The following is an 11425-nucleotide window of genomic DNA, read 5'->3' on the forward strand; positions in this document are numbered from 1 at the left end:
TTCCTGATTAATCGGGATTTCTGCTACTTCGGGAAGGTTGCGAGCTCGACGTTTAACGTTAATGAAACGTTCGATCTCGTTAATTCGTTGTATTAAGTCTCCTCCTTGTGAACGAGTATTTGGCATACAATCGTTCAAAAAGAAAGGGAAGAATTTTCCTAGTCTCTACGGTGTAACAGTGAGTTACGATATCGACTTAAATAGTCCCCGGCAACGGCGCCAAAAACTTGATCGCGACTTTACGTGTCTATAAATCTGATAACTGCAAGTGCACAGTCGTGTCGTGTAGTTTTAAAAGATATCGAATCCACAGGGACTATGAATCGATCTACCGTTATCTAAGGTTACTATGTAAAGCTAGGAGTACTAAAATTTCGATTGTTCCTAGGGGAAAGTGATTGTGAGAGAATAAAGAATAATAATAAAAGACAGGTATCAGTATGTATTTCGTTTAACTAAAGGTAATCCGAAGGTCCATTGGCTTTTGCATAATTAAATTAAAAATCTTTACTAATTGCAATTGGTTAAAAATCCTCGTCTCAAACTTTCGCTCTGTTGAGTCAGACTACTATCCTAATCCTAATGTACGCTTTCGCCATCCCATTAGATTTTAGAAGAGCTTTTTGGAAACAATGTAATTAATAAAATGCCTATTTTACGAGGTCGTTATCTATTTAAATCTCCTAATCTCAAACTTTCGCTCTGTTGACTCGGAACATGCTAATATCCCTAACGTACGCTTTCGCCATCCCGCTCGAGTGTAAAAACAATTTTTGAAAATAAATAAGTTCCAATTAGTTTTAATACGCTTTCGCCATCCTTAAAACTAATGTCCTATGTCTACTATCCAGTTAAAGATCTCAAACTTTCGCTCTATTGATTTTAACCTTTGACCGTCCTAATCCCTCAAACTTTCGCTCTATTGGTTTTAAGACTTACTAATCAAACTAGACATATAAACCAAAAATAAGTGATAATTAATAAAACATAATTTAAGCCAATTTATTTCGGACCCCTACGGTTAACTTACTTTACATACCGACACCTTTAGTATTTTAGCCAGACATATTAATACGATTAAACATGCATAAATCGGTTCGGTTCATAATAATAAGCATATTAAATGGCATATAATATATCATGCAAATAAATAATATAAATAAGGCGGTAAATAAAAAAAACCTGAATTAAAATAAATCTGGATTGAATTGAATCTTGAAGTACTCGAACTTCCACCACAGGTTGGCTGGATCGTTCTTCGGAATTTAAATGGCAGAAAATAAAAACAAGGAAAATAAAGCGATAAACCTAACGTAAGGCTAGATCTATGAAAAGTTCACAACAATTTCCAGTGTAGAAATCGTTGTGAGAAAATAGACGGTTAAATGAAAGCAGAATAAGGAAAAGCAGTTCGCGGTACAATTTCGGCAGCACTTCGTTGGCAGGAAATCGGACCCTTTGGAAGTGGGATAGCAGGTCCTATTTATAGGAGGAGGTTTGCAGTTGGAATCCGTGAATTGAGGAACTTTCTGCAGACTGGGCGTGGATACGTGGGTCTCCGTTTCTTCAGGAAGACTTGAGACGTGCGTCTCAAGTGGAGAAAATCTTGGGCAGTTGGAGACGGGCGTCTCCTCTTGGTGACGTGGCTGAAGAGAACGTGGAGACGTGCGTCTCCACTTGCTTGCAGGTCTGGGCCACGCGCCTTTTGATTCATGGTGGGCTGAATATCTCTTTTGGGCCTTTTGGGTCCTAATTGCACCCTTCTTTAACTTCAGCGCTCCCTTTTCATCTTTTAGGCATAAATATTGGTCATTTAAGCTCAATTTTCTTTCCTTTTCGCAAATAGTCGAAATTGAAGTGTAAAACCTGAAATAAAGCAAATACACGCGTAATATCATAATAAATTAACATAATAAACGGAAAATGCTATAAATATCTATGGATTTTAGGCTAAATATACGATATAAAATCGTGTTATCAAGCTTCAGCATAGAATAGTCGCCACTTTCAAAACAAAACCCTAACATCTCTTTCTCTTCCACATGCAACAAACTCACCCTCATAAGCTTCTTCATACTAAAAGGTAATCAAGTTAATACGCTTTATCTTTCTTCTTATTCTTCATAAGCTTTCTTCCATGTTATATACGTTTTCTTCTATTTTTTGTGTATAGGTACTTCCCTTTATCTTTGTTTTTCATACGCTTTCTTCTTTATCGTTCCATTTCGTATTACAAAGAGTTTTGACCTTGCATGATTTTTTTCGTTTTTTAAGTTATCTCAGTTAGCATATTTGTTCCATTTATGATATTGTTCACATTTGGTATATGGTGTATTTGACTTATAGGGTTCACAAATAGTTTGTGTTGCTGTGGAGAAACAATACAAGAAGAACATCTTCATTTTCCACAAATATTTTCAATACAAGGTACTTTCCTGAAACATTTTATGAGTTGATATGTTTTTGTATCTTGTTCTGGTTTTGTTGATAAATGTTGATAAATGTTATTGTATATTGTTGCTGTCAATAAATGTTTCTCAAAATAAGAACAAAACATTGCTAAGTCACAAACAATGAGTGTGGTTCACAAATGTTTTGTGTTGCTATGGATAAACAATACAAGAAGAATGAAGCTATTGTGAAAGCTTCATCCTCCTTGTATTATTTCTTCATAGAAACACAAAATAGACCAACTTCAGTCCATTCTGAGACAAGTAGATCATTTCTTCGTCTTCATTTTCCATGAATCTTTGCAATAAAAGGTACGTTCGTAAAACATTTTATGAGTTGATATGTTATTGTAAGTTGTTGTTGTTTTATTAATAAATGTTGATAAATATTGTTGTATGTTGTTGTTATTGATAAATGTTTCTCTGAATAAGAACAAAACATTGCTAAGTTACAAGAAAAATCCTTCTTGTGACTTAACAATATTTCGTTTTTGTGAATCTTGCAGCATTAATTTCTTATGTAGAATGAAAGAAGATCCATGAGAGTTTGTTATATCATGTGTAGATTTCTTATTTCACAAATCCTTCACTGAACATGCATTCATTTAGATTGATTTAGAAAATTATAATCTGAAAACTAAGTTATATTTGAAAACCAACTTAGATCAATCAATATTTTTCAAATTACACGCATCTCGTAATTCATATCTCACTCTTTAACATATAGAATTTCATTCAATGTCCTAAGTTCTTCATAGCAAAGATTCCTTCTCTGCTAGTTTATTTTGAAAAGCATCAATTTGTTGACTAATTCAGAATCATCGTCTTCACTATCATCATCATTATTATTAGATGATAGTGATGATGATGAATCTGAATTAGTGAACAAATTGATGCTTTTAAAAATAAACTAGAAGAGAATAAATCATTTCTATGAAGAACTTAGGTCTATGAATCAAATTCTCTATGTTAAAGAGCGAGTGATGAGTTACGAAATGCATGAAATTCAAAAAAATATGGTTCGTTTAAGTTTTTTTTCAAAAATAATTTAATTTTTCTGATTATTATCTTTTACATCAATGGCTGTATATGTTCAGTGAGGTGTAGGGAAAAATAAGTAATCCATATATTTTATAATAAACTCATGTATACATACCACAATAGTTGTCTTTTATAACTGTTGTGCTAGGTAGTGCGCTACCTACTTTATCACCACAGTCACACGCCTGTGGTAGAAAGTAACATACTTACAATCACATGCTGCCTAATAACGGACGTACAACCGTCATTATATGCATTTCAACACCGTTGTGAATAGTGTTTTCCATAGTAGTGAATGTGGTTGAAGGGCTGCAAGACTCGGAATTAAAGACCTTCATAGAATTAGTCAAAATAAAAGATAGTCAAATATTCTTGATGGCGGTGAATTATGAATTAATTCACTAATGAAGAACCATATTCAGGAACTTCAGAGACCTTCTAAGAAAAAAGTTTGGTTGTATGTATCTTCAAGAAGAAGGAAGGTATTACAATAATTGAATAACCAAAGTTTAAGACAAGATTCATAACAAAGCATTTTACTCAGGTGAAAGGGATTGATTATAATGAAATTATTTCACCTGTGGTAAAATATTATGGTATAAGGGTACTTATGGAAATTATAAATCGAATACAATATTGGGTTGGAACAAATAGAAGTCAAAATTACTTTCTTACACAGAGACCTTGAAGATATAATCTACAAGGAACAACCTGAAGGTTTTGTAGAAGATAAGGCTAAGGTTTGTGCAACTTTAACATGCTTAAGCTGTGTTGATGCAGTTAATCGGCAAGTAAAAGATTTGGAAGTATTACTCTGGGATTTATCGTGTCCACGGAGAATGGTCGGATAAGAATGCCATTCAACAGTTTCCGTGTTATTGAGATTGGGTTAAAATGAATTAAAAGCATAAAGTATAAACAGGAAAATAAAAACATTCTTTGGAGAGAATAACTTATCCGACATGAATATACACTATGAAGAAACGAAAAGCACAATAAGGGGGGTTGCATTGGGTTTTTCAACAAATTAAAAACTTATGACACATTTGGTTATCCTGGTTCATTTGAACTCAAACTACTCCAGTCCACCCTGTTAAGGTGATTTCGCCTCTCTCTTACGAGGTCTTAATCTACTAATTTGATTACAAAATCACTTAAAAAATTGTTTAAGTCTTCTCAAAAACAATCACAATCCGGTTTTCTCAAGGTAACTGTTACACGATTACAACTTTTGTGTATTTAAAGAATTGCTTCTAATAAGCTATATCACAATTGTGATGTGTACACAATTTTTAGCATAATATACAAATACGAATAAGATAGAATGATAATAAAAATTTGAGAGTTCTTTGAATTCGTGCGAGCGTGAGATGAAGTTCTACGTTTTCTTCAGCGATGACTTCTTTATATAAGATGAGCTTTTTGTTTCGTTGAGAGACATGTGTTCTTGATTTGGAATGTTGATGAATAGCTGATTAAGGCTATTTCCAAAAATAAAGACTCTGTCCAGTGTAATTAATTTCCACTATAATTAGATCTTCTGATCATCAGAGTATTCTTTGAAGCTTTTTTTTGTTGGTGCTTAAAGCGTTTTAAGTATCAGTATTTAAGACCTTCTCGTTTGTCTTCATAACTTCTTGTTCTTGTAAACTTCCTTCAATCTCTTGAAATTCTTGTTCTTGTACACTTCTCTCAACATCTAGAACTTCTTATTATTGTAAACTTCTCTCAATGCAACCTTCTGCTTATGAGAAATCACTTTAATATGCTTCAGAACTTCAGCAAGTTAAACCATATGATCAGAGTGCATATTTGTTCTTATTGAAAATTATGTGTTTGTTATCATCAAAACTCTTTCAAAGATATAGAACCAAACTATGTTCTAACACACTACACATCACAAACTTAAATTTATCAATCAGTTGCACTCAACCTACAATACTCGTCAAAATCATCACGTATCTCTCACGTTAGTGTCCATTTCTGCAACACCTACGAGAATTATCATAACCAAGGTTATGTATAACACAAAGTTGCAAAAACAACCGTATTCTCGCGTCAGAGATGTCTCGTGCGAAACTCAAACACGAAAGCATTAAGTTTCGATACAATAGTGATTGTTAGCCCCAAACTTATCTCTAGGATCTAGAAACTAACAAATTTCCTTCCCTAATCAAGACTTGTGATTTCTATTTCTATAACAACGCAAATTCAAACATAAATGCAAAAAGATTAAGGAAAACATCAAGATTGATTTGTAAATCAAATTTTATACAACGCCATGAGCGATAAATATACATAAGCTCAGAGTAAATATACAAATAAAACCCAACAAAAGAAAAATACACAGAGAGGAAGAGAGAAAAACCAAACATCTCACGGGTTGTCACCTCTGATTGATGAAGAGTTCACCTCCAATCATCCAAATGCAAGACTCGATTGTTGTTTTCTAAGATAATCTAACCTAAGAATGAGATTGATGGAATTAGGACAAAAAACCCCAAAACCATAAATTAGAAATGTTGAAAATGAAATACATATAAATAAAAAAATGTACGCAAGCGCGCTAAGTGGGCTCATCGTGAAGGATAGAAAAACACTTAGAAAGGGGGGGATTGAATAAGTGTGACTTCAAAAACTCGAAAGATAAAAACAATGAAGACAATTATTTTTATCCTGGTTCGTTGTTAACGAAACTACTCCAGTCCACCCCCTTAGAGTGATTTACCTCAACTAAGGATTTAATCCACTAATCCAACTGATTACAATGGTTATCCACTTAGAAACTCTCTAAGTCTTCTAGAGTATCCTGATCACAACTTGATCACTCTAGGAACCTTTTACAATCAATGTAAAAATAAAGTTTACAAGAGTATTGATTGCTTCTAATAAAGCTGTAATCACAACTGTGATATTTCTCTTAAGTTCTAAGCTTAACACTCACTAAATATTACAAGAGTTTGTGAGGTTGAAGATGAAGTTCGTGAGTTTGGATTTTGACAGCGTTTCAGTATTTTGCACAAGTGTTCTTCTTTGCTTCTGATCAGAACTTCTATTTATAAGGGCTGAGAGGAAATGACTGTTGGGAGCATTTAATGCTTTGCGTGAATAGTACAACTCTGCATTTAATGTTTCACACTTTTGTCAACTACCTCGAGCCTTGCTTTTCCTGCTTTTACTGACTTTGCCTTTTGTAGCTTCTAACGTTCCTTTTGTCAGTCAGAGATTTGACGTTTCAGCCTTTCATCTTGTACTTGCTTCTGGACTCAGACTTTGTAGATAACAACGTTTGAATATCAGAGTCAACAGCTTGGTGCAGAGCATCTTCTTGTCTTCTGACTTTGAAGAGCTTGAGCGTGATACCATTCAGAACTTCAGTGCTTCTGCTTCTGACTTCGTTCTTCTGATGCTTTCAGTTCATGTTCTGATTGTGCTTGATCATCTTTTGATGTCTTGCCGGAGCATGTTCTGATGAAGCCATCCAGAACTTCCAGAGTCAGTTGCTTCAGAGCGCTGATTTGTGCATACTCTTTATATATTTCCTGAAATGGAAAATGCAAAGGATTAGAGTACCACATTATCTTATACAAAATTCATATATAATGTTTTCATCAAAACACAGAATATTAATCAGAACAAATCTTGTTCTAACAATCTCCCCCTTTTTGATGATGACAAAAACATATATAATTGATATGAATTTGTATCCAGAATATCAGATGAACAAAGACAATTACACAGTTATAGCATAAGCATATAATCAGAGTGTGTGAATATGTCTCCCCCTGAGATTAACAATCTCCCCCTGAAATTAATACTAGAAGAATTTATAAATAAAAGACTTCCCTGAGTATTTTTCCATTTTAGTTGAGACTTTCACGTAGAATAGAACTTCAGAATATTCAGAGCTTCCATTGAACAACTGCAGAGCTTTGAATTTCCCTTTGTAATCAATTGTATCAGAGCATACTTGATTGTATCATAGCATACTTCTTGATTGTATCAGAGCATTCTTCTTGCTTCTGATCTCAGCATTTCTCGCTTCTGGATTTGAAACTTCAGAGCACTCAGCTTGCTTCAAATCTTCAAGAGCTTTAGAATTGCTTTTCCCCATGTATTTGCTTCTCACTTTGAGTTTTTCAGAATATCTCATTCCTGCAAAAAACTATCAAAGACAGAAAACTTGCAAATAATGTTAGGAAAATGTTGAGACTTAATCCCAGCAACTAATATAATAAACCAAATCAATTATCACATTTCTCCCCTTTTTTGTCATAACATCAAAAAGCATAAAGATTCAGATGAACAAAACACACAGAGTGAAGAAAGAAAAGATAATTTTTCATTGATAACCATCAGAAGATAAGGGTACAGAATCATATGCAATTCAAGCAGATGCAGAAAACAAGAAAACACACTAAGACGCAAGACAGACCACGACTGGCTAAACCTAGAAGCTAAGACAGCCAGAAGGTTCTTAATATCAACAGTGTCTTCAACTTGCTTCCTTGTAGCTTCCTTCTGATCCTGCATGAAGGATCTGAACTCAGCATTTGTATCCTCTTGCTTGTCCAGACGAAGAGCCAAGGTAGCTTGATTCTGTTGGAGCTCCTTCATAGTGTTTATCAGCACAGAAGCAGAAGGACCAGCAGAAGCAGCATCAAAGCTGTTGTCCATAGCAGGAGGATTGTTTGCAGCATCAGCTTTAACCATAAGAACATCTCCTTGATTTTTCTCAACAGGAATTTCTGTAGCAGGATGTTCTAAGCCTTCAAGAATTGCAGCTAGATTTTCTGGAGGTGTTGGAGTCACAGGTTCTGGAGGTTATTCAACTTCTGGATATACCATATTTGGTGCTTTATCAGAGGGATACTCCCTAAGCCAGTTGAATAAGAACTGAAAGTCTCCAGTCAGAACCTTGTATGGATGTGGCTCCCATACAACAATTGCCAGAGGATTCTCTTCTTCTGCAAGCTCATCTACAAACTCCTTTTCTTCAAGGGGCTTCCAGCGGGTGATGGGATGGTAGTATCTTCCATCGTCATACTCCAGAAGGTATCCAGAAGGACCAGGAGCAGGAGCTAGACAATCCTTCTCAAGATTCAGAAGATTAGACTGAATCTCCCTTCTGAATGCTCTCCAGAGCTTCCCAGCGGCTACATGATCCATATTGGATTCATGAGCAACCTTCAGAGCATCTAACCCTGTCCGTACCTGATACTTAAGTAATTCAAAACGCATATCAACAGAGGGTTCAGGAGGGGTGCTTCTGAAATGAGTGATAGGGGAGTCTGGGTTAAGAACAAAATAGGGTTCAGGTTCTCTAGAAAATAAAACTGAGGTGGTAGAAGAGAATAGAGAGGATGAAGAATCTGCTATGGAGGTGGTTGAAGGGTCATTTAAAGGTGAGATAGCAGAAAGAATGGAGGTGGTTGAGAAAATGTTTTCAGATGGAATTAGAGGAAAGACAACATTTAGAGGTTAGGGGTCAAGAGTTGGTTCAAAATGAAGTGGACGGCTTCTTTTAGTGGTGGTGGAAGAGGATGGAAGATCAGAAGGAGGTGGACTTTTCTGAGGGGGAAGGTCAGAAGTAGACTGCGAGCTAGAGGAGTCTGCATTGTCTATATCTTCTATGAGCTTCTGAAACTGTTCAGAAGTTCTAGGTATTTTAGAGACTCTGTTGATACATGTTCAGAATTAGTAATAGGTACAGAGTCAGAGATTACAATACCTGAAGGTTTCTTCTGCTTCTTAGCATCAGGACCTTCTTCTGTGACCTTTCTCTTCAGCTTCTTCCGTTTCTTCTTCTTATCCTTCTTCCTTAACTCATCCAAGGAAGGAAGAGTTCTTCCACGAATCCAAGAAGGATCAACAGTGGATTGTGCTCTAACACAAGATTTCAGATAGCGTTTGACTGATTTTGATAATTCTTCCTTGTATAATTGGTAGAAACCATCAACAGGGGTTCTTCTGGTCAGAATATCTTGAAACACCTTTGGAGGGGTAGTCACCTTCTCAATCAACTGCATTCTTCTTAAAGAATGTGCAGACAGAATACTCCCATGAATAGCAGTCAGATGATGAGAAGAGCCAGTTGCTCTTAGAGTATCTAACAGACCACTCTCAGTCAGAATATCAAATATCATTCTTCCAAAAGGAATGGTATTCTTCTTAAGCTTGGGATTCTTCAAACGTTCTTCTTCCCTTGATTCTTCAACATTAGCCTTCAGATGTTGAAACATAATATGAGGTAGATTGACTCTCATACCTTTTCCAATGTAGAACAAGGTGAATTTCTGATCTTGATTGATATAGGTTGCAGAATTTGTTGATTTTCTGTGATATAAAGATCCCAGAATGATCTTTGCCCAAACTCTATATGAAGGCTTCAGATATGTGGTGTAAGGAGAGCTTTTTCCAAAAGTAAACAACTCTGGATCAACCTTATCCCAATCAGTTCTACCAGGGATAGCACTTGTGATTCCACCCATACCATCAAGACTGTACAACTTCCCTATCAGTTTTTCAGAAATAACCACTTCATGACCTAAAACGAAAGTGATTATAGCAGTTGGAGTAACAATGGCATGAGTCCAAAATTCTTTAACCAAAGTAGGGTAAACTGGTCCAATCAAACGTTCAAAGAAGTTTGCCCATCCTTGTACCAACATTCCAGTTTTGATTTTGAAATCATGAGCAAGAAGGTTTTCAAAATCTACCATAGTTTCACAGAGAACTTCCAGTTCTTCGTAAGGAATCAAACACGTCTTCAATGGAGTATTTATAGATTTCTTTTGTTGTTCTTGTTTTGTAGACGAAACCTTGCGTTGAACATTTGATGAAGAAGCCATTGATTCACAACTGAGATTACTGGGTTTCGTAACTAGGGTTTAAGAAAAGAGAGAGACAGAGGCAAAAGTACACAAACAATGAACAACGAAGATGAATGGAAAGATATGAAATGATGTAGAGATGCGTTTATATAGGAACGAATTTGAAATGATATGCAATAAGATTCTGAATGAGAAATATTACAGACAATGAGTCAATTTGCATTTAATGTTGAGTGACGTTAGGAGAAAACGTGATATTTGAAATGATTTGCACAGTTACCTAGGGTGGCGTCTCATCAGCTGCACGCATGCTTGTCCCTTCAGAGTGAACACGTGTTCATCATCTGGAATAGCTGGTGACAGCTGTTTTGCTTTAAAAGAAATTCTGAATCAACTTAGACATATGAAACGTTAGTAATAACAGAATCAGAATATCTAATTGAAAAACAAGTTCAGAACTTCTGATAAGAAAATAAATAATCATTTCAAATCTAATCCATATATCAGATCTTATCATCTTTTCATTTTGGGCATAAATCCATACTGATATTCTTCATAATGAACTTAAACCTATCTTCAGCAAGGGGTTTTGTGAAGATATCAGCCCACTGATGTTCTGTATGCACAAAGTTTAAAGAAAGAACATCCTTCTGAACATAGTCCCTAATGAAGTGATGTTTGATCTCAATATGTTTAGCTTTGAAATGTAAGATAGGATTCTTAGATAAACAAATAGCAGAAGTATTATCACAGAAGATAGGGATGTTACTCTCATATATCTGATAATCTTCTAGCTGACTCTTCATCCAGAGCATCTGTGTACTACATCCAGCAGCAGCAACATATTCTGCTTCTGTTGTAGAGAGGGCAATTGTGGCCTGCTTCTTGTTGTACCAAGAGATCAGATGACTTCCCAGAAACTGACAGCTTCCAGAAGTACTTTTCCTTTCAACTCTATCTCTAGCGTAGTCAGCATCACAAAATCCTACTAGGTTATAATCTTCAGATCTTCTGTAGACTAAACCAACATTAGTAGTACCTTTCAGATACCTCAGAATTCTCTTAACAGTTGTTAAGTGAGATTCTCTAGGATCTGATTGG

This window comes from Vicia villosa, unplaced genomic scaffold (genome assembly GCF_029867415.1).
Source record: "Vicia villosa cultivar HV-30 ecotype Madison, WI unplaced genomic scaffold, Vvil1.0 ctg.004442F_1_1, whole genome shotgun sequence".
Classification (NCBI taxonomy): domain Eukaryota; kingdom Viridiplantae; phylum Streptophyta; class Magnoliopsida; order Fabales; family Fabaceae; genus Vicia; species Vicia villosa.